Raw genomic sequence first — 23,768 nt, 5'->3', positions numbered from 1 at the left:
GCCATCTCCCTAAGGACTGGCCTTGCTTGTCATGTTCACAGATGATGTCTAAGAGATTGGGTTTCACCAGGTATCCAAGACACTGCTCTATTTAACAAAATATTGCTGCCTTCTGGGAAACCTCCACCACACCTGTGGCAGCCCAGAGAAGACAAACAGTAGCTCTGCTTCTTGAATGCTCTAAATAGGCTTATTGACTTCCTGGGGTCAAAATGAGCTTGACTTTAAACATCAGGTACAGTTTATTTTGTACTATGTCAAATATGGGGTGCATAATCTCATTTAAACTTCATGAAACTCTACGACCTAAATACTTACATGTCCCCACTATAAAGATGAGAAAATTGAGCTTTAGAGAGTGTTATGGGCTGTCTGTTTGTGTCACCCACCCTAAAATTCATCTGTAGAAGCCTTAAATGCCAATGTGATGGTATTTGAAGGTGGGGGCCTTTGGAAGGTAATTAGGCTTAGATGACATCATAGGGATGGAGTCACCATAATGAGATTAGTGTTCTTACAAGAAGAGAAAGACTAGAGCTCACTTTCTCTCCCATGTGAGGACATAAGAAGACTGCCAACTTCAAACTAGCAAGATAGTCCTCACCAAAACCAGGCCATACCAGCACCCTGATCTCAGACTTCCCAGCCTTCAAAGAAATAAATATTTGTTGTTGAAGCCACCCAGTCTGCAGTATTCTGTTACAGCAACCCTAGAAGACTAAGACAGAGAGGCTAAGTAATTTGCTCATGGTTATTCTACTGGTAAGTGACAGTGAACCTAAAAGTTAAAGCGGTTGTCTGATACCAAACCTGAATCTATAACCATGATCCTTACCTGCCTTTCCTGTGGCCCAGTGGTTTCCAGTGACATTGGGCTGTCAGTCTGAGAAGTATCCTATAATACTGGCTTTACATTGGCCCCAACTGATCCTTGGATGCTGCAGGCACGGCAAATATTTTCCTGGAAGGAAGAGAATAAACCAATAATGACTCTTGCTTGCTTCGTGGAGCTCTGCAATAGCTATGGCAGTCCTGTGTTTTACTTGCTCAGATGGGCAGAAATGGACAGATTTGTCCCATAGGGGTAAATATTCCCTAGGTGGAAATTATTATGATGACTACTTTGCAACCCTTGAGAAAATCTGCACCAGAAACTTGGCATTCAATCAAATATCCATTTGCTTCCTGTCTGACTCCTTCACTAGCACGAGATCTCCATGAACACAGAGATTTTGTTTTGTTCACTGCTGTGTCCCAGGCACTGAGAGCAGTGCTTTCCACCGAGTGGCTGGCTACTTGATCCATGCTCTTGAAAGGTGAATCCCTGTCTTTCCTAAGAGACAGGAAACATGATTCAAATCCCTTGAGTTAAAATGTTAGAAAGAGACCTTCAGCCACTTAAAGTTACAACACACAGGATAGTGTGGGCGATTGGCACCAGGGTGAGTCTGAGCTGAACGTGAGTTAGAGTCCAGGACCATCTAGACCTAGAGCCAAGACAAGGGACAGGGGAGAGGCAGCCACAGCATGGAGCAGAACCGGGGTGGAGAGTCAGAGCCAGGCTGCAGGGTGAGGGGAGGAGCAGAACTGACGTCTCAGAAAGCCCCTATAGTACCACATTCTGAGTCACTGCAGGGGAGGAAAAGTTCAAGAATTCCCTCTAGATTTCACCTCATTCCCTGGAAAAGAGATTATCAGAGAATTCAGTAATCAAATATGATAATATGTATTGGATATGTAGTGTGTACATGGCTCCGATCTGAGCACTTACATGGATTGGTTTGCTTAATCCTCACACCAACTGATGTAGCCAGAGGCTGAGCCATCAAAGTTACCTAGGAAGCCACAGAGTCTGGATTTGAACCCCAGCAGACTGGCTCCAGGGCTGCTGCTCTTCATGAATGTGGAGGTCTCAGGGTAATGGCATCTATCCAGAGTCCTACTACAGAGTGCCTACATCAGACAAAATATTCTTGGTAATTTAGACCAATGATGTCACAACATCAGCTGATGGTTGAAAAAATAAGGGTTTTGTATGCACAACGAAAATAAAGTTTTCCTAAAGTTCTGAAAGTCTCAGAGTCACGACGGCTCTGGTAGGGTTTCTTCCCTTTTTGGAATATCACGCACAATGGAAATTGCGTAGGGAGCTTGGGACACCTGTCTCTGTCAGGAGCTTGACTTCACTGAGCACATAAGAACCCACCCATCATGTGACAGGCACCACAGGAGGCACAGGGAATGCCCAGATGACTAAGACACAGCCCTGCCCTCAAGGCGCTCTTGGGGCAGCCCTGCATTTGCCCCCCTCATACAAATGACCAGGGCAATGGAAAAATGGAAAATATGCACTTGCACAAAGATGTCACCTTATTGCTGTGGGGCTCCGTGAACACCAAACTTTTCTAGTTGAAAAGTTAAATCAGAAACAAAAGAGTCTTTGCTAGGGTGGCTTATGCCTGTAATCCCAACACTTTGGGAGTCCAGGGTGGGAAGATCACTTAAGCCCAGGAGTTTGAGACCAGCCTGGACAACAGAGTGAGACTTTGACTCTACCAAAAAAAATAAAAATTAGTCTTGCATGGTGGTGCATACCTGTAGCCTCAGCTACTTTGGAGGCTGAGGTGGGAGGATTGCTTGAGTCCGGGAGGTCAAGGCTGCACTGAGCTGTGATTGCATCACTGCACTCCAGCCTGGGCAACAGAGCAAGACCCTGTCTCAAAAACCACCAAAAAATCTTTACTGAAATCTACCTGAAGGGATTTCTCCTACCTTAAATATATGAGACCACACACACACACACACACACAAACACACACACCTGACATGCACAAAAGCCACCTTGCCTACTATGCCTTTTAGCCTGAGAAAATGATCATAACTGAGTAGACTTAGAAATAAGATTGGCTAGTAACAACTACAAATAAAACTTCTCTTTTCATAGAAAACACAAAATTAAACCTTAAAGCCCAGTAATATATAATTAAAATGAAAACCTTTTAGAACCACTGTTTTTCCTAGGAGGCACTGCTAGGAATCCCCTGCCAGCTGGCTGGGTGTATGTGTGAAAGATCGTAATATTTCAGGAGTTGCCCTTGCACGAGACATTTTTCTCAGCATTGCTCGTGGCTCATGGCCACGCTGCCCGGGCACCTGCAGGATCAGTCAGTTTGCACAAGCAGCTTCCCAAGTGAATGACGTACCTCCCCTTTCTGTTGTTCCCAAAGACCAACATCTGTCAGAGATCAGCATATGCATCCGCGTATTAAAGCGCTCACTGTTCTAAGGCCCTGCACTTAATTTTCCCTTGGGTAAACAGAGCCAATAATGGATAAATACTGAAGGATCAAATATCCTTAAACTATCGGAGAAAGCTGTGAGTGCAGACTTTAATCCACATCTGAAGTGAGAAAAAAGAGAAAGCAAAACGCTATGACAGAGGCTCTCCAAATCACAAGGGAGGAACACAGGATGGAGTTCATGCCACTGGCTGTGTAACATCTTGGGAAGCATCTCTATGAATGGCCATGGGAAGGGCAGTTAGGACTCTACAAGTAAGTGCATTTAAATGTTGAATACATTGCAATCCAAACAAATGATCTTTGCACTTTTCAGAAATGAATAGCAGAAGGCCTTGCCTCCTCCTAAGCACAGTCAACCTGACACTCTCTGTAACCATACACTGAAATATTTCTACAAACGTCCTACTAATTGCATTTTGAGGCAAGTTCCACTAGGAAGATGAACTTGGACAGGCTGACAGTGTTGGCCTTTGCGGACATGGTTGGTCTTCTAATGGCTGAGCCAGCCCCTAGGGGAAACACACAGCTTGAGTTTATCTTTTAAGTATAAACTTCTGAGGATGAACCTTCTAGCCTCTCTGGAATTCTTGTCCAATACAGGAACATGATATATTTTATACATTTCTACACACGCTTTCTTTTAAAAGAATCATTTCAACCTTTAAGATAATTTTGCCTGAAAAGATTATCCTATCCAAACTTTATCTCTTCACCATATGCAGTCACACCATTATTTTCTGATTTGCTTTAAGAAATAGAAACATTCAGCCTTTCAGATCAGAACTTTCTTTCTTGTAACGTAAAATAGAGATGCTTCCTTATTACTTAAAAAGAATACATAAATCGATCTCGCCAAGGACTGATATTCATCATAACCTTGTGTCTGTCTAACCTAAACCATCCAGGTCTACTTTTGGATTATACTTATTTGGAAACCTCAAAACAAGTTTAAATATACAGCTGATGGCTCTGGTCATAAATTGCTACTAGTAAAGCAGAAGGAGAAGCTCCAAGTGAGATGTTCCTGGGAAAAGCAGGCTGGCATTATCCACAGAAGAGCCACAAACGTGTCTACACTGAATTGTTGTCCACCTCCAAAATTGCTGCCATATCCAGGCAGCTGCCATTAGCCCTTTCCTGTAGGAGGTGGGGTGTCTGCTTCCATTCAGCCTTGTCTGTAAAACACCCGGATAACCTGCAGAACGGACAAAGCAAAATATCACCTACACATGAGTAAGAGAAGCAGGACAGCCCATCCAACTCGAAGGCAATGAAAAGATTTGGTGTAATCCAAAGAAAAATTTGGTCTAATGCAGGAACTTGGGTTCCCTGTTATCTCTTTTGTAAGAGTGAGCTGTTAGTAAAATGCTGAAAGCAAACAAAAAACGTAGACAGCAGCTCCAAAGAACCATATCACATTTATTTTTTCAATGGATTAAAGAATGGTTAAGCCTTGAGAAGTCAATGAATAAATCACAACACATAGAACTTATAAATAATATATGAGTTGAGTACATAACCAACTGTGTTAAAGCTCCGTTAGTAAAAAGATGAATAACCAAGAAGGCAGAAACAGAAAAAAAGTAAATAATATTGCTGTCACTAGTGAGAGCTCTTCATTCTTATTGCTTATGTTTTTTCAATAGTCCCTTCCATTTATGTAGTGAAGACAAACTAACAGACAAGCATGTGAGTTTGAGGCAATGGTTGTATGACTTCGTCATTTTGAAGACCATTTGACAGCACTTCTCCTTTTCTAATTGCATGACTTCAAGTATTTGTTAATTTCTTTTCTGGAAAATTTATTTCTGTGTTTCCACATTCCTCAGAACAAGAGACCTTCAAGACTAGTCTTGCATGTGCACATATAACATGTGATATTTTCTCATGTGATAGGCACAATTAATCTGCAAGTTGAGTATTATCATTATTTTAAAATAAGCAAAGTAAAGGCTTTTTGAGGCTAGAAAAAGTGCTTGTAGACAGTGTATAAAGTGTTAGACTTCTAACCCAGATGTATCTGAACCTCAAGTCTAGTGTAATACATTCTGCTGTCCCCTTCTTAAAAAAGCAGATAGAAAAGCAGATTACTGCCTTTTTAACACCAACAGCTTCTTTTTAATTTTTTATTTCTTTTTCATTGGACCCAAGTTTTGTAGAATTTTGACGAGCAAACAAACGATTAAAATTAAGTCAAAACAAATTATCTATTTGCATTCACAGAAAACATTTATTAAAATAACAGCATATGACCAACATGAGATAATACTGAGCCAATATCATTCCATTAAAAGGGTTTTCAGAAATATATTCTTAGTAGTCTATTCGAGGACAGAATAATAGTGTTTAAATGTTTAATCTGTATGATTAGGCTTCTTGGAATATTAACAAGAGCCATCCGGTGGGCCTCTTGAACTCCAGGGATCAGTGGTCTCTAACCTGCCATCAGAAGACACTAGATTCTGTGTTTTTAAATAACAGAAGCAGGTGATGTGATTGTGCTTTTCGTGAGAAAGCATTACCTTGAGGCAGAAATCCTTTCATATACCAGGCTAAATCCCTCCTGCTCCAGTGTAAACCCATTTCCTCTTCTGGCCTCTGGAGAAAAGGGAACAGCTGCTGGGTGTCTTTTAACTCTTCCTCTGGGGCCCAGGGGGCTGGGCCACTTTACTGTCAGTGCACCACATTGTAAGCCATGTTGGACAGATTCCTAATGAATGTTAGGTTTGCTATCCCCACTCTCATTTCCCAACATATTTTCCAGGTTCTCTTTTTGTTGTGCAAGTAGGGATTTAGATTCTGGGGATCCGGACATAAAAGCTTCAGACTCGGGAAGTATCTCACAGGACTGCTTGTATTCTTCATGTAGCACCAGGCTGAAGGAGAATGAAAATCTGATACCATGATAGCTGAAACTAATATCTGTTGCTGCTATTCCAATTGCATTTAGTACTTCTGGAAATTCTTGCCTCGGATCACAGTCATATTACCAGCTGGGGTCAAAATACCATATGAGGGATTCATATTTCTGTCTAATTCATTATACCGATGGCTTTTATGAAGCATCTGGAATTGGAAGTACTGGAAGGATTCACAGGGAATCCATTTGAAGCCATGACAAAACTGTTTTCCATTGATCAGTCAAATCCTGCCCAATCAGGAAATGACATTTTCAGTTCTCATCAAGTCCATTTTTAATATCCTGTTAACAAACAAAAATACAGATACAAAAATAATATTTAAGCCCACACTTAGAGAATCCTAGGGAAAATTCCAGGAAAAAATTTGATGCATCTCCTTCTATCCCACACAAAGCAAAATCCATGTTTGTCAGACAAAATCTTTTTCTCTTATTGTGTTGCTTTGGATCTTCATGTCTGAAACATCAAATAACCCTTGTAACAATATTTAAAATAAATCCTAATCTTTTATGCAGCTACTTAATGGAACCAACTTTCCAACTATTTGCTATCTCACTAAGAAATACAAAACAAGTATTCTAAAATGTATTGGTTCCAATTTGTAGAAAAAAAGAAATCACACAGAGGTCAGGTCAAAGGCATTATTTTCTGTAAGCCCAGGTTATCATCAAGTCGAGATTCCAGGAAGAAGTGTATGCATCCAAGGACAACTACTACCTCAGGTGGTTCCTGAGAAAACCCAAATGTGTACTACAGAGCTGTCCTTCCTCCATAACCTTTAATTTTTATAACAATTTTCAAATCTTTTTATTTCCCTTTGGCTTCTGAGCCACCACAGATAACTTTCTAAAGTCATTCTCTGTAAACTATTAGAACAAATACTGACTGGAAGAGTTCAAATACTGACTGGAAGAGTTCTGCAAAAAAAAGACACTAAAAATTGGCCTTCCTACTGGGGAAAAAAAAAAAAAAAAAAGGCCTCCTAAGGAACAGGATTCAGATGAAAATCTAGTGAATTCAACTTGGCTGGCTCTTCTAAACCGTGTATACAATCTCCACAGACATTTTAAGGGGGCAAGTTCCAGGTCAATTTATAGCTCTAATTCCATCTAATCTTAAAAATAAAGTTTATATCATGAATGTTTTTGTCAGAGGCATTTGAACCAGAGCAGCTCCATCTTGAATAGGAACTGGGTAAAATAAGGCTGAGACGTACTGGGCTGCATTCCCAGACAGTTAAGCATTCTAAGTCACAGGATGAGAGAGGAGGTTGGCACAAGATACAGGGCCATAAAGATCTTGCTGACAAAACAGGTTGTAGTAAAGAAGCCGATTAAAACCCACCAAAACCAAGATGGCCACGAGAGTGACCTCTGGTCATCCTCACTGCTACACTCCCACCAGAGCCACAACAGTTTACAAATGCCAGGGCAATGACAGGAAGTTACCCTATATGGTCTAGAAAGAGGAGGCATAAATAATCCACTCCTTGTTTAGCATATCATCAAGAAATAATCATAAAAACGGGCAACCAGCAGCCCTCAGTGCTGCTCTGTCTATGGAGTAGCCACTCTCGTATTCCTCTATTTTATTATTAATAAAGTTGCTTTCACTTTACTCTATGGACTCGCCCTGAATTCTTTCTTGCAGGAGATCCAAGAACCCTCCCTGGGGGTCTGGATCGGGACTCCTTTTCTGTAACATTTTTATTGAAAACTAACAACTTCATTTCCGCTACCAACTAAAGTAAAAGAAGGATAACTACATTGGTGCATATGTGCATACATAATTTTATGACACTAAGTAATTGTTGATAAACATAAATACAAGCACGTAATTCACCCTCCCTCCACAGCTAAATTCATCCTGGGCTTACTTATACTGTTCTTCAGAAAAGCTAAATATGATAATGTACAAGGCACTTGCACAACCTGTATCTCATCTCTCAATATTCTTTGATATTGCCTGTGCTTCTGATATACTGAACTGTTTTCAGCTTCTGAAAATGTTGTATTTTCTAAAGCCTCTGTGCCCCTACACATGCCATGCCTTCTGTATAGAATTCCCCTCACTCTCCTCTTCTCTTCCATGTGAATATCCCTCTTCCACCAAGGTTTACACCCCCAATACATGCCTGACTTTTGCTGAGTAGTCTATTCTCTCTGTCCCTCCTTTGATCAAGACTGAATTAAATTATCCTCCTTTGTCTTCCCACAACTTCTCGTGTCATTATTTTCCATCATTCCTACTGGAGGAACAATACCATGAGATTAACAACTGGCTGGTTACCAACTGGCAGCCAGAAGAGTGGGTGGGGCAGCTCCTGAGAGGCACCTGTTGCCTTTGCTGAGCAGCTTGTGCAATGGCTTCCAGCACCGGGAGTGCTAGCTTGTACTAGAAGAGGGTGGGTCTCCCCAGGGTGGGACCCCTCATCATAAGCTCTGTGGCTCAGGAGGTTGTGCAGAGTCAACATCCTCAGAGCCAACCATTGAGATTTCCTGTCCCTGAGCCTGGCAAATGGCAAGCACCTCCAGTTCTAGCTACTGAGAAAACTGAGGCAGGAGGGTCACTTGAACCCAGGAGTTCAAATTCAGCATGGGCAACACAGCAAGACCCCATCTCTAAATAAAGAAACAAACAAATAAAATAAATTAACAGATGTCTTGTCCCCAACCCGAGCTTCAGGATCTCAGGTTTTCTTAACCAGTGCTCTGACCTTAACCTGGCAGACATGCCTTGGCCGAGCATTCAGACATCTCTGGCACTCCATGACTCTATTGGATCATCAGTCTACTGCCTAACTACCTCTGCACTTTCAGCACAAGAGAGAAGGACCTCTTTGTCACCCTGTAACTGCTTGTTAATGACCCTCTTTCCAGTTATCCTTCTGTGGGGCACTTATACAACTTAGCAATAACTAGCCAGCTCTGTAGACTTTGTAGGTGTTCTTCCAAATGCTCAAATCATCACATCTGTAATCATTGTACTTCATCTGGACATTTCTCCAGGTCACCACCTGAGAAATTAAACTCCAGGGACTCCCTGTATCTTCCATGGCACTTATGATGGTATTCTCTTCACCTGCCACGTGACGACAGATCCAGTTCCAAATCTCCATGTTACTCAGGTTTTCTTGGACCACTCTCAGAATTACTTGTATTAAAAAACCTTTGAGAAGCAGATGCCAAAATGAGGTTAGATGTGCAACAGATTTATTAGAGGAAATATCCGGAAGGGAAAGAGAGGAGGTGGGACAGCCTTTGGATCGGGATTCAGGTATAACCCCTGTAAAGGAGAGGGAAGGAAGGAGGGTTGCACAGGAAGAGCCACAGACTGGAATACATTTCTAAAAGTTTTGGCTCAGCTAGTGGGGAGTCCTTGAGCAAAAGTTGCCAAAGTCAGACACTGCAAAAGTTAGGCATTGGCCAGGAGTAGCCTATAGGAAGTGCAGGCCTGGTAGGAACACACTGGCAGGCTCAAATCTCAGCACCTGAAGCCACCTATCAAATACTTCCTCTAGCAGACATGTGAGGGGCATACTTTTACAGCCACCACAGTCATCCAGTTGGCAAATGACTGGCCTTATTATAAAATATAGATGGGTAGTTTAACTGTGCATAGTTTCTATATGTATGAATTTCATTTACAATTATTTAGTTAAATAACAGCAATTCTCCAACAAATTTCACAGTATATTAAGTGGGAGTAATTGTATAAAGTACAGACTTTGCTGCTAGCTCTTTTTCCACAGATCACTACATTAATAGCAGATGCTTATCATAAACAATGCACCACTAATGCTACTTCTTCCGGTCTGTTGGTGATGGGTCACTGCGCCTCAGTTATTCAGTTCATGCACAGACAGCAAAGAGTGTGTTGGTATCAGTGTCTTGTCTCCCAGAGGTGAACCCATGTGACATTTACACAAATGGATAATCAGAAAAGGAAACTGGCCAACAAATATGAAATTGAAACACACACACACAAAGAGAAAAAGTGATGATGCTAGAAGTGAAATTTGTATGGAATGTAGAGTTCTAGAAGAAATAACTGATTATGGAATGTTGACACTGCCACTGATGGAGAGACTCTAGATTTGCAGCCAGAAGAACGTGGTGAAGATGAACTTACCAACATAAATGCAAAAAATTGTAGTGATGAAAAGGATGAAAATCTCACAGAGGAACTGATGCCATTAAAAATCTTTACCTTAAATGGATACTCAGAGATACTTAACAAGGTTAAAAGCGCAAAGGATAAAATGTTGGAAGCTGATCCAAACTTAGAATTGGGTGTCAAGATTCACCAAAGCCTAGAAAAAAATGCTCACTCAGTACTATAAGTTATACATGAAAAGAAGATAAACATTGTTCAAATTACTCTTCATAAGTTCTTTTGCAAAAGTATAAAGCACTTTAAGTCCTATTTCTAATGCTTTAAATTACAGCCTACTAAAAAAAAACTTTTACTATGTTTTTAAATTTCCTTATACATTTATAACCAACAGTAAAAGATATTTCAATATTTTGACAAGAAATTTTAAAGGTCACGAACAATTGTAATCTTTCCCCATTGATTATTAAGAATATATATATGGTTTCAGCTCAAACAGTCATTTTTATGATCCTGTCTATAGCATGGAGTGCCTGCATATATCATTGACTTGACTATGCTTGCTTTTCCTCAATAATTAATAGTCACCAAGGATTTGGATAATTGGGCAAGACAAAATATGTGATAACAATTCAACACAGAAAATTAATAAAATTATAATGATATTCAGCAGTTTTAACCACATGCTATATGTAACATAACCAAATGTCACATTACATCATATCAAAGTTTTTCTAACCTTTTTAAAGGTTAGGAAATGAACAATCATTTATCTGACCACTGAATTCTGAAAGTTCAATAAGAAAGTTGAGGCATTTTCCCCTAGCTATTTACTGTAGAAATACCTTTTCCATGAGTAAATGACATTGAGCAGCGTATAAAAAGAGACTTTCCTCAGAGGCACTAGCTAGAACTCCTTTCATGGCTTCTGTTTACTGTCAAGATGGTACATACACTGCTAGCTCCATCCCTAAAAATAAACCTGGAGAAACCATAGCAGCCAAAGAAAAGCCTGGACTCCAGGAAACAATAGAAACAACTTCCCCTGCTGACACTAGAGACCATGTTGAGCTGATGTGCCTAGGAGGTGAGCAACTGCAGCCCAGGGCTGTGTGCTGCCCAAGTGGCAGTGAAAGGATAAGCTGGATGGAATTGTTTAATTCTCTGTCCTTCATCCCGTATTTTTTTTTTTTTTTGAGTTGGTACAGTAACTACTCATTCATTCCCCAGAAATGGCACAGACAGCCCAAAGCACCGGGGTTGGTGATCTGTACTAGGGTGGTTCAAAGCCCTGCCTGTGAGAACAATTAATGAAGGCAGGTAGTGGGTACTGGCTAAGTAGGTGCCCTTGGGCATTTGCTTCTCCAGCTCCTTTGCCTCCAAACTTGCATGGCTGCTGGAGTACCACCACAGGAGGCTGATTTTCCCTAGTGCAGGATCTTTCTAAGTGTGGAAAGGTAAAATGTTGCCTGGTACAGTAGAAGCAACAAGGGTCACCAAGAGTAAATTTTTGGTATTTGGGCCCATTCTCCTTGAGGTGATCTGGTCCCTTCTGTTCCAAAGCTGGTACAGTTTGTGGCATGGACTTCAGTTTCTTCCCCATATGTTTTCTGACTGAGTAGCTGATACCTCTAGAGACCATCAGAAGCCCAATGAATTCAGAAGACAAAAAGCTAAATATATGCCACTGAAGCAGAGTTGTGAAAATCAAGAATTTCCAATATCCTGATAAGAATATTTAAAGGAAAAATCATAGGAAATATTTGTAACATAAAGAACCAGAAATAATAAAAAAGAGGAAATATTAGATAAATAAAATACAAACAGTGACATAAAGAGCATGGTAGATGGGACAAACAGTAGGATGGGTGCAGTTGAACAATTTTAAAGAGATAGAAAGCCTGATTCAGTAATTCTCCAAGAAGAAAATTTTTAAAAAGTAAAAAAAGAAAATATAGACAAAGAGAAGTAATAGATATAAAGGATAGATGTAGAAGTGCGAACATACGCATGATAAGAGTACCAGAAAGAAAACATATTAAGAGAAGAAAAGATCTTTGAAAAAACATATATTTTACAATTAATAAAAGATAAAGACTTTATTTGAATGTGTTAAACAGTACAGATAAGAAGTGTGGGGATTTAACAAGAGAGACACAAGAATATCAAATGTAGTGAGGCTTAAGAATATCAAATACAAAGAGAGATTCTAAAAACATGAATTAAGAAATCTCATTACAGAGATCTTCATTACTATTGATAAGCTTTTTACATGATATAAGACTTACAAAAATGTGCCACAAATCCCAAAGCTAACTTGAAATAGATTCCTATTTTCTTGAAATTATCAGACCCCAGATATTGTATGGAACTGGTTGAAAATGGCAAAGGCTATGATTGTCTCTTCTTAGTGGGGATGATTCCTGAAGGTTGAATCCTCCTCCTAACCTACTTTGAAAAATATTAGACCACTCTTGTTAATATATTCATTGTAATCTAGCTTCCTATTTGACCTTTCAGGACCTTTTTTTCCTTTGGGGTTTTTCGTAGAAATTCCTATTTCTTGGTAGTTCAACATAATATTCCAAATAAGCTATAGTCCTATAGCTTTCATATTAAATTAATAGCAAGTAAAAACTAGTTTTATAAAAGTCAACAACAAAAATTTCATAAAATAGTTAAAAATGTAGTCACATGTGAAAATCATGAGGACAGTTTTACTCTTGGTATAGAGAATGAAGAAAGAAAAATATATTTAGACAGAAAACTGTAAGAGCAGAATAAGAGAAGTAAGAAAGTGAGGGTTGAAACTGAGTGGGCTGCAGAAATAATTCATGACTTGGAGATGGAAAAAGCCACAGGACAGGAATGAAAGCATATTAAACATGCTAGAAAGAGAATATTATTTAATTCCTAAGTGCTATTGTTCAAAAGAGATACTAAAAAGGAACACTAAATAGCATAAGACCCTGATAAGACCTGTGTTCACTCACCCTTTCTTTCCTTCCTTCCTTCCTTCCTTCCTTCCTTCCTTCCTTCCTCCCTTCCTCCTTCCTTCCCTCCTCCTTCCTTCTTTTCATTCTTTCTCTCTTTCTCACTTTCATTTTGGACACAGGTTTACCAGGGACATTAACAGCCTCTCACAGAACAAAGTTCACTTTGCCTATACTCATATTACCTCTCTAAGGAGGAGATTTAGATTCCACATATAGTCCAAAACTATGCACTTGCCTCTGTCTGCTGCAAATCCAAAAATAGAGAGTTCATTATATCTCTAGTTTTTATTTGAGATTTTGACTTCCTGAACTGGAACCTATGGTCCCACTCACAGGTTACCAAACCAGGTAAGTAGAAGGTCTCAGTTACATTGGTATCATTAAAAGCAAAACAAGGACTGGAGTTATGCATGTATAATTTTTTGAAAGGTAGTCAGTAAGCTGAGTTTTGTGAGGGCCTTATACAAGTATGAACCAGGACCTGCTGTGATTTCCTTCTCAAATAAATACCTGCTGAGGATCATAAATCACCCATATTTTAGATTGATTAAGTACGTGTGTTTTTACCAAAGGCTGATAGGAGCAGCAGAAACAGCTCAACTGGTTTCTGAAACGAACAATTAAATCCAGTGTTTACCTCCTTAATGTATCATGGACTGTATATTGGACCCAAATATCAGCAAAATTTATGAGCTTTATTGAATCACTTTCTAGTTCCAAATTGTATGGCCCTTATATCTTTAACTACAGGTGCCATACCATAACTATAACACCTTCTCAGTGGCTTGAAAGGGTTTGTGCTTGTTTGTTAAGGCTTAACAACCAGGAAGTGGTTTCAGCACAGGACTATGGGGGAAAGATGATTTCATGGTTTTTCAAGTATGTTTATATAAGTGATTTCTACCACCCTCATCCAACTCATCCAAAAAAACCACCCGGGTGATAGTTATCCATTCTTGGGGGGTTGTTTAAATACTTTAAGAGTATGTGAGAGAAAAGTCCTTTACAATTAAACAAGATCATCTGTTGATTATGGTTCTTTGTGACTGACTGTAGAGACCACATCCTATGTTGTCCTAATTGGTCAAGCAGGGAAATGATTTCAAATGTTGCTCCTAGATTGACCTAACATTCCAAATACAAACAACCACTCTCTCTTTGGAAGCAAAGAGGTGGGTTTTTAACCACTGTCTCATTTCTCTAAGAGTAACAGGAACAAGTAGATCCAGTATGTGCATTTAGTATTTTAGAAGCCTAAGGCAAGGTAAGAGGTATGTCCCCAGCTACTTTATGGAAGAGGAAGCCCATGGGTCTCTCTAGAACATAGATGCCCTGATCATGAGAGAAATGGGATGGGATGTGGAGTCATTCCTTGTTCTGATGGTAAACAGGGAGCATCACACAGCTAGGGAGAGTCTAAGTTCTTTCTCACCCACCAGGGCAGTCATATAAATCAGTACCCCAAAAAAGGTCTCATGTAGTGAAAACACTGTCCACCTTCCTCTCTGGACACTATAGTGGAAGTAAAATAAACAAATGTAGGAGTTGATTCTTCTTGCTACCATAGATTACTCAATATTTAATGATAAGGTACTATTCCCAGAATGTATTACATGCAACTTCCAAGTGAAAAAAATTTTATTGCCCTTTAAAAGAGACACAGGAAAACATACAAATCCTCTCTAGCAAGAGGATACTTATGGTCCCAGATTACTCCACATGCCAAGTGCATTTCCTCCCCACGTGCATCAGGATGTGGTCAGTCTAATACCGGTCTTTATATAATCAGTGATCGTGAAAAATGGTCTTTCTGCTTCTCAAAGAAGATAGAAACCCATGTCCTCTTCTAAGTACACAGGACACAATTCTCTTCTCTCCCATATGAATTAAATTCTCCTGATCTACTCTAGAAGACACAGCTCAAATATACTCATTATACTCCAATTCACTTTCACAATTATAATATATTCATTCTGACATTACCTGTCTCAAGCTTCTTCATTCTACCTTTCTCTGACTCCCTGTTTACACTGGAGTTGTAGGTTGTCTCCCCCTTATGATCCTTTATTCCTTGTTTCCCATTTCCTTAAACCATTAAAATTACATTATTTTCATATCATGAAAGCTCTTCAGCCTGGGGTATTCATAGGTACTTGGCATATAATCAAACCTGCTGAATCGCCCTCAGAATAGGTTTTGGTACAGTCTGGTGCAATTTTATATTTTCTGTTTTCAGAGCTGCCCAAGATTTCAAAAGGAAGTCTATAACACAGAAAGATTTTAAGGCCAGGTCTTACATTAAATTAAAGGAAAGAATGTGTCAAGGGATTTCTCAGCAAGGCATAGTACAAGAGGAATGGAACTCTGCTCTAACTATGGAAAACTGTGGGGAAGTTTGAAAGGAGAAACCAGACCGAATTGGGGCAAGTTCCTCCGCCATGCTGAGTGACAGTTACTCTCATTGAGACATGGTAGAAGACAAATAGGTGTTGTTTGTAAACTCTAAATGGTTGTAAACTAAATTTTTTCATTAAAAAATATTATCCTACTGCTTTAACTGCTCAACAAATTTGTTAAAGTGACTAAGAAGACTCTTACTTAATTCCTTCAATATGGCAAGACAAGTTTTTAAAAAGGAAAAAAGAAAACAACAACAGAATTTGAACAGCTTGAATTCCCATTAACAAAAGACAAACTGGCAAAATAATTTAGGGTCCTCAGTGCTTATTATTTGAAACCAGCCACTCACCTTAGTCTTTGCACGGTAGTAGAGACTGAACTAATTTACTGAAAGCAGCGAACAGAGTTGCACTTGTGTGGTGTGAAAGTGATGGGCTTTCAGATAAAGTTGCTTTAAGTGGAAATCAGTGTAAGGAACACCTGGTCTAACTCCCAGCAGATCATTAGTTAGAAACTAGAGAAAGACCCACTTTTAGAACCACTAATGAGCCCCAGGTGAAAACTCTGTTAACTAGACAGCTCCTTTTTTCAAAATTTCCAATGTTTTGATTGATAAGCAAATTGGTTAGGATTCCTAATCTTCCATTACATGAAACCATAACCTTTGTTTTTTTTTTCTCCCAGGAAACACATTTTTGTCTCTAGCTACCAAATGGGTATCATGAGTTATAGAATATATCAGCTTGCATGTAGGGAATACTTGGTGAGACAAATGTACTTACTTGTGGTAGTTTGACTCTACGGAGTGTTTATGATCCAAAAAAGTAAAATGGGAATAACTTTGGGATTTGAAGTGGTTAATGAAGCACATACTGTTGTATTTTTCTATATTTTCAGCACTGTTCCATCTGACAACAAATACAATTTTGAAGTAGCTTTCACTATTTTAAAAGAAAATAGACGCGTATTTAAATTTGTAACTAAAATATGAAAAATATCCAGTTACCATCAAGTCTCAGGTGCTGAAAAGCATTGGCTATAAGGAAAATTAACCCGTGTGATTCATTGTTGTTTAGCATTATTTCTTCAACATATATTTAGCACATACACTGTTACCAGGTATTAAGAAGAAATAAATACATATGTAAGGGATTTAGTCATACTGCACACTTTTACTAAAACCAAAGTCTTGTAGATGTATTGCAACATGCTAACGTTTGTTTTTGTTTTAGTTTGAACATTATTTATTCAAAAGGTTATTTTTTGAAACCTATCATTCACTAGGCAGCACAGCGATATCTAAAACAGATATGGTCAGTGCATTCATGGAGTTCATAGTATAGTGGTGTTGATAAACACCAAACAAATAAATGTGGAAATTGCTGTAATTATGACTAAGCTCCATGGATGAAATGTCTAGGGTGCAATGAGAGTGTGTATAACAGAGGAATTAATTTTGACTGAAAAATCAGGGAGGACTTCCTTGAGGAAGTAACAGTAGATTAAAACCAGAAAGATAAACAGAAATTAGCCAGATAAAGAGAAAGGGGGAAAAAAAAGAGCCTTCCACATAGCAGACAAGGCCTTACAAGAAGAAACTTGGAATCAAACACCTAGAAGAGAGAAAAGGCAGGAATCTCCCTAATGATTCACACTTAGCTGCCTTTTTAAATGAGAGTGCTGAACATGTAGCACATTTTTTTCTGACTTTTCAAGCCATCGTTTTAATCATCAATAATTATGCTGTGCTAAGAAAGGGTATCATTAGGAGTTATAAAGATGCTCCTGAGATCAATGCTCCCAAGTAATTTGGCTTCTTAAGTTCTTATATTTAAGGTGTCTGATGTTCCTGTATTTATTTTTGTCATCAATACCACTTTTGATTTCTAATAGCATTTATACTATTAAAGCTGCTCCTATTGTTAATTGTTATATTAGAATCTGCTGTGGTCGGCAAATATGGATAAGATATATCTACTAGACATGTGAAGAAGCAGGAAAAAGGTGACCCACAGTCAAATTTAAAATCTGTTGGGAGAAACAGACAAAGCAATGAGAAAAACAGTACTTTTTGCAGTAAGGATGTAAAAACGGCTACTACAATTATGTACAAGGATTTTTTAGAAACATGTATATAATAATGATACGGATTAAAGATATAAAAATAATCAAATGAAATGTCTGAGGTAATATACATGAAATAAAAAAACTAAATAATTGGATAAGTAGAAGAATTTTTTAGACTCAACAAAAGAAAAACATCAGACAAGAAACAGAAGAGAAAGGTAAACAACATAAATTTTGCAAATATAAGTACAGAGAAACTAAAAAGACTAAAAAGTTTAACAAAACTTCAGAATTATGGAATAATATCAAGAGGTCTATCATATTTACAATTAGAGTTCAAGAGAAAATAGACAAGAAGAGGGTACAGAAAAAAATTTAGAGAAATAATAACTGAAAAATTCCAAATTTGGTGAAAAATACAAACTAAACCCACAAACCTAAGGAAGTCAGTGAGTCCAAAGCAAAATAAATACAAATAAAACCATACCAAGGAAGATCATAATCAAATTCCTGAACACTAATGTTAAAGTTATGAGAAAAATTACAGAAAATTATAAAAGCAGATATTTTTAATAATCACATACAGAGGAACAGAGGTAAGAGTGAGTTCTCACTCCTTATGTAAAAATAAAGGCAAACCAGAAGACAAGAAAATGACATATTTAAAGTATTGAAAAATTCTATGTAAGATGTAGGAAGCTAGAAAGAGCATTACTCCTACACTAGCAACAGGAAAAATATAGATAATTTCCCAAATATTATTTTTTCCTGTGCTCATTAGAACTAAAAACATGGGACTACCTACTAGCCTGACATCTAAGCAAAGATAGGTGCTTCCACAGACAGACTTACCATGGGAAAAAGACAGGGTTAGCAAAGGAGTTGGTAAAATTTCAGCTATAATATCTGAGATACTGTTAAGGTGAAGAATAGAGTGAAAGTATAGATCTTCTTGGAATCACAGACACAACAGGAGTTTACATCCACTCATAGGCTCTCCTTGTCCACAGATCTCGCTGGGTGCTCATAAGCAGTACTGGGGCAGGAGAGAAGACCTGGAACATCTCCCTTGTGTGTGAGTCTGGAGAAAGGGAACAGATGCCAGTGTGGAAAGGCAAGAAGTCCTAACCAAATTCTTCTTCCTATTAGATAAAAAGCCTTAAGCCAGTGGGGGAAGAGCAGAAAACTCTGTCACCCCTAGGGCCAAAGCCAGGACTCAGGTGAGGTAAGCAAAGCATCCAGGGGGCAAAATATAAAAAGACATTTACTTCCTGGTTTGTGCAGTGTCAACTTTGCATTTGTACAAATCTGACAGTGAAGATCTCCTTAAATATTGTGCCCTAGGTACTTTGCTTCCTTCACCCAGGCCCCAGCATTCAAAGGCACAAGTGAAAACTTATGGCAGCCAGGGGAAAAAGCAGAACAAAGTTGACTACTACCCTAGAGTAAGACGTTGAAACTGGCATGGATGTAGAACATAAGAGAGCTTTGGCCGGGTGCAGTGGCTCATGCCTGTAATCCTATCACTTTGGGAGGCCAAGGAGGGCAGATCACCTGAGGTCAGGAGTTCGAGACCAGCATGTCCAACATGGAGAAACCATGTCTCCACTAAAAATACAAAATTAGCTGGGCATGGTGGTGCATGCCTGTAATCCCAGCTACTCAGAAAGCTGAGGCAAGAGAATCACTTGAACCTGAGAGGCAGAGGTTGTGGTGAGCTGAGATCGCACCATTGCACTCCAGTCTGGGCAACAAGAGTGAAACTCCATCTAAAAAAAAAAGAGCCTCTAACACTGGGGAGACAGGATCACTGAGAAAGCCCTAAACAGTAAGACCTAGGGGAACATGACTTGCCTAAGACTGAGGCTGAACCAGAATCACAATGTCTACTATATGTCTACTGTTCTTCCACTACCAAGCTAGCAAGTCTTGAACAACACGTAACATCAGTTTACCACTTTTGGACAGACAAGAGTATAGAGAGACATCTCTGAAGTGCACAGGAAAGTCTAAAACTGGGAGTGAAATATGAACATCATGAAAACCCTCAGCAATCCAGTCCTCATCCTGATCACAAAGTAATGCTAGAAATATTGGAAGACAGTGATGCATTAAGAGTAATCGTAACAACAACGTCACCACCCAAACCCAGCTTGGCTCCTAACCAGAAAACCTTAAACCCCACATCAAAGACCTAGAAGAAAAAAACCTGAGCCCATTTTCAGACACAAGTAATAATAATCTCAGCCTGTGCTATCCTACATATTACGTCTTGATTTCAACCAATTATTATAAGAATTTTCCAAAGGGAAAGAAAAAGAAAAAACTGTCAAGAAACAAAGCAATCAACAGGACAATATTCAGTTATGACACAAGTGTTTAATATATCAAACAGAAAAAGTAAAATTTCTATGATTCACAATGAGATACCATTATACACCTAGTGAAATGGCTAAAATTGAAAAATTAAACCTGATAGTACCAAAGATGTGTAACAACTGGAATTTTCAAAATGTATGCAAAACGATAAAGCGACTTTGGAAGACAGTTTAAAAAGTTAAATATATACTTACCATGTGTCCCACTAATCCTACTCCTACGTATTATCCAAATGTATTAAAAATTTATGTTCACACAAAAGTCTGTATATGAATATTTACAGAAGCTATAGTCATAGTGCTAAAACTGGTAGCCTAGATATTCTTCAACTGATAAGTGGATAAAATATGGTACATACATTCAATGGGATAACACAACAGTAAAAAGGAGTGACTTATCAAATTAAATAACAACATGGACAACACTTAAATGTATTTTTCTAAATGAAATAATCCCAAATATTATATATTATATTATTCCATTTATATGACACTATGGAAAAGGGAAAATTATAAAGATGGAAAACAGATTGGTGCTACTGGGGTCCATGTCACATAAACAAACAAACAAAGATGGGACAACTCATCTTTACAAAATAATTCCAGTCAACAAATGTAGACAAAATGAAAAAAAAAGAGAAAATGACCATCAAAACATTACATTCACAATTGTTGCAGATAAGGTCTATCTATGAGTGCTAAAATTCATGGACAAAAATTTAAGGAGAAATAGGATAGTAGTTTCCAAAAGCATCAAGGTCATTAAAGAAAAGGAAAGACTGAGAAATTGTCACAGGTTAGAGAAGACTAAAGAGACATGACAACTAAATGTACTGTGGCACCCTGTTAGGATCCTGGAACAAAATAAGGACTTTAGTAGAAAACAAAATTGTGAAATTTGAATACATTCTGTAGTTTAGTTAATAGTACTGTGCCAATCTTAATTTCTTAGTTTTGATCATTGTACCATGCTTACATAAGATATTAATATTAGGGGAAGCTGGGTTAAGCACATATAGGAACTCTTTGTACTATTAGTATTAGTAATAGTACTTTGTACTATTTTTGCAATTCTTCTGTAAGTCTAAAATCATTACAAAAGAAAAAATTAAAATAATAATAGTTATTAATGTGTTAAAGTTTTTGGAAAAAATATAGCCAGCATCCATAAACAGATGGTGGAATTTCAGCAGATGGATAAAAACTAAAGAAAGAAACAAATGGAAATTATACCAGATATAAAGATGGCCTTCGAGGGAAGTACTGCTAGACTTCACACAACTGAAGAAAAGATCAGTAATTTTAAAGATAGCTCAATAGAAATTACCCAAACTGGCCGAGCACGGTGGCTCACGCCTGTAATCCCAGCACTTTGGGAGGCCGAGGCGGGCAGATCACGAGGTCAAGAGATCGAGACCATGCTGGCTAACATGGTGAAACCCGGTCTGTACTAAAAAATGCAAAAAAATTAGCCAGGCATGGTGGCGAGTGCCTGTAGTCCCAGCTACTCGGGAGGCTGAGGCAGGAGAATGGCATGAACCCAGGAGGTAGAACTTGCTGTGAGCCAAGATTGTGCCACTGTGCTCCAGCCTGGGTGACAGAGCAAGATTCCCTCTCAAAAAAAAAAAAAAAAAGAAGAAATTACCCAAACTGAGCTAACACATAAAAATAAATGGTTAAAAAAAAAAGCAGAACAAAACATTCAGGACTCTGGGACAAAGTCAAGTGGTCTTATATACTATCCTTGGAATCCCAGAAGGAAAAGAGAGAGATAAAGCAAAGCAGTAAACATTTTAAGAATGGCTGGTAATTTCTCCCAAACAATGAAAGATATCAAACCACAGATCCCAAGAAAAAAAGACAATGACAAGCACAAGAAATACTGAGGGACTGGGGAGGGAGAAAAGAAAAGGACACTATAGCATTCCATATCCACAAAAATGTCCTTGAAAATGAAGGTAAAAAAAATTCAAATAAACAAAAGCTGAAATAATTTGTTAAAAGCAGGACTTTATTGTGAAAAAATGTTAAAAGTTCTTCAGTTCAAAGGAATACAGTATCAATTGGTAACTTGGATATATGAAAATTAATAAAAGTGCATCAGAAATGGTAAAAAAAGTATAGGTAAATGTATAGGCCTTTCTTCTCATTTTTGAACTCCTAAGGTAGGAAAATGACTTCATAAAATAAAGATGATGACAATATTTTGGGGTTTTATATAATATGTAGGGGTATAATGTGTGACAACAAGAGCACAAAGAATAAACTAAATTATACTGTTGTGAGGTTTTTCTGTTACAAGGGAAGTGATGTAATGCTATGCAAAGATCTAGCAACGTCAACCAAAAAATTAAAACACATACTGCAAATGATAGTAGGGAAAATAAAATACCAAAAATTTTTAATTGATGCAAAAGAAGGCAGGGGTAAGGGATGAAGGGGATAAATAAGATGGGAAAAGTAGAAAACATTTGAACTTTATCATACAGATAATTATTTTAATGTAAATGGCCCAAACAGACCTATTAAAAGTCAGATATTGTCAAACTAGATTAGCAAAACAACTAAACTATATGTTGTCTAACATAACAAACATTAAATGTGAAGAATCAGATAACTAAAATGTAAAAGGATGAAAAATGATATGCCATCCAAAACTAAACATAAGAGAGCTAGGGCAATATTATTTAAATAAGACGAATTAGACTGTGATACACAAAACCTAAAAGGGATGTAGAAACATAAAAATGCAGGTGTCAACTCATCAAGACGACATAATAATACAGGCTTAACCAATTCCTATCAAAATCCCAGGTATTTTTATTGTGGATATAGATAAGATATTCTAAAATTTGTACAGAAAGGCCAAGGAACTACAATAGCTAAAATACTTTTGAAAAAGAAAACTAGTGGGAGAATTCAGTCTACACAAATTCAAGACATTCTGTAGCGACAGAAATCAAGGAAACATGGTACTGTTGGAGGGATAGACACATAAATAAATGGAACAGAATGGTGAACTCAGATGTAGACGCACACAAATATGCCTTACCTATTTATTTATTTTTGTTGTGGTAAGATATATGTAAAACATAAAGTTTGTTATTTTTACCATTTGAAGTGTGCAATTCAGTGGCATTAATTACATTCACAATGTTGTGCAACCATCATCACTAGTTCCAAAACTTTTTTATTCCAAAGAGAAACTCTGTAACCATCAAGCATTTAATTCCTCGTTCTATCCTCCTCTCAGCCCCTGATAATCTCTCACCTACATTTTGTCTATGAATTTCCCTACTGTAGACACTTTATATGGTAAAATCATATAATATGTCTCGTTTTGTTTATGGCTTATTGCACTCAGAAGAATTTTTTCAAGGTTCATTCATGTCATGGCATGTATCAGAATGCTTTTCTTTGTATTGATGGATAATATTCTATTGTACACATATGCCACATTTTGTTTATTCCTCTGTTGATGAACACCTGGGTCGTTTTTACTTTTTGGCTGTTATAAATAATGCTGCAATGAAAAACTTTTTTCTTTTTTTTTATTATACTTTAAGTTCTAAGGTACATGTGCATAATGTG

The 23,768-nt window shown here is 38.0% G+C and overlaps 1 long non-coding RNA gene across 2 annotated transcripts in view; it reads right to left on the bottom strand.

Annotated features, from left to right (window-relative positions):
- Nucleotides 1-23,768, bottom strand: part of LOC105522828 — a 228,238-nt gene that overhangs the window by 94,305 nt on the left and 110,165 nt on the right. For both annotated transcript variants that reach the window (XR_001003498.1, XR_001003499.1), the window contains exon 2: nt 836-961. This is a non-coding gene — a long non-coding RNA (uncharacterized LOC105522828). The remainder of the gene's footprint in view (nt 1-835; nt 962-23,768) is intronic.

This window comes from Colobus angolensis, unplaced genomic scaffold (genome assembly GCF_000951035.1).
Source record: "Colobus angolensis palliatus isolate OR3802 unplaced genomic scaffold, Cang.pa_1.0 Scaffold440, whole genome shotgun sequence".
Lineage (NCBI taxonomy): Eukaryota > Metazoa > Chordata > Mammalia > Primates > Cercopithecidae > Colobus > Colobus angolensis.
Note: the sequence above shows the minus strand (reverse complement) of the source record. Positions and strands in the feature narration are given on the sequence as shown.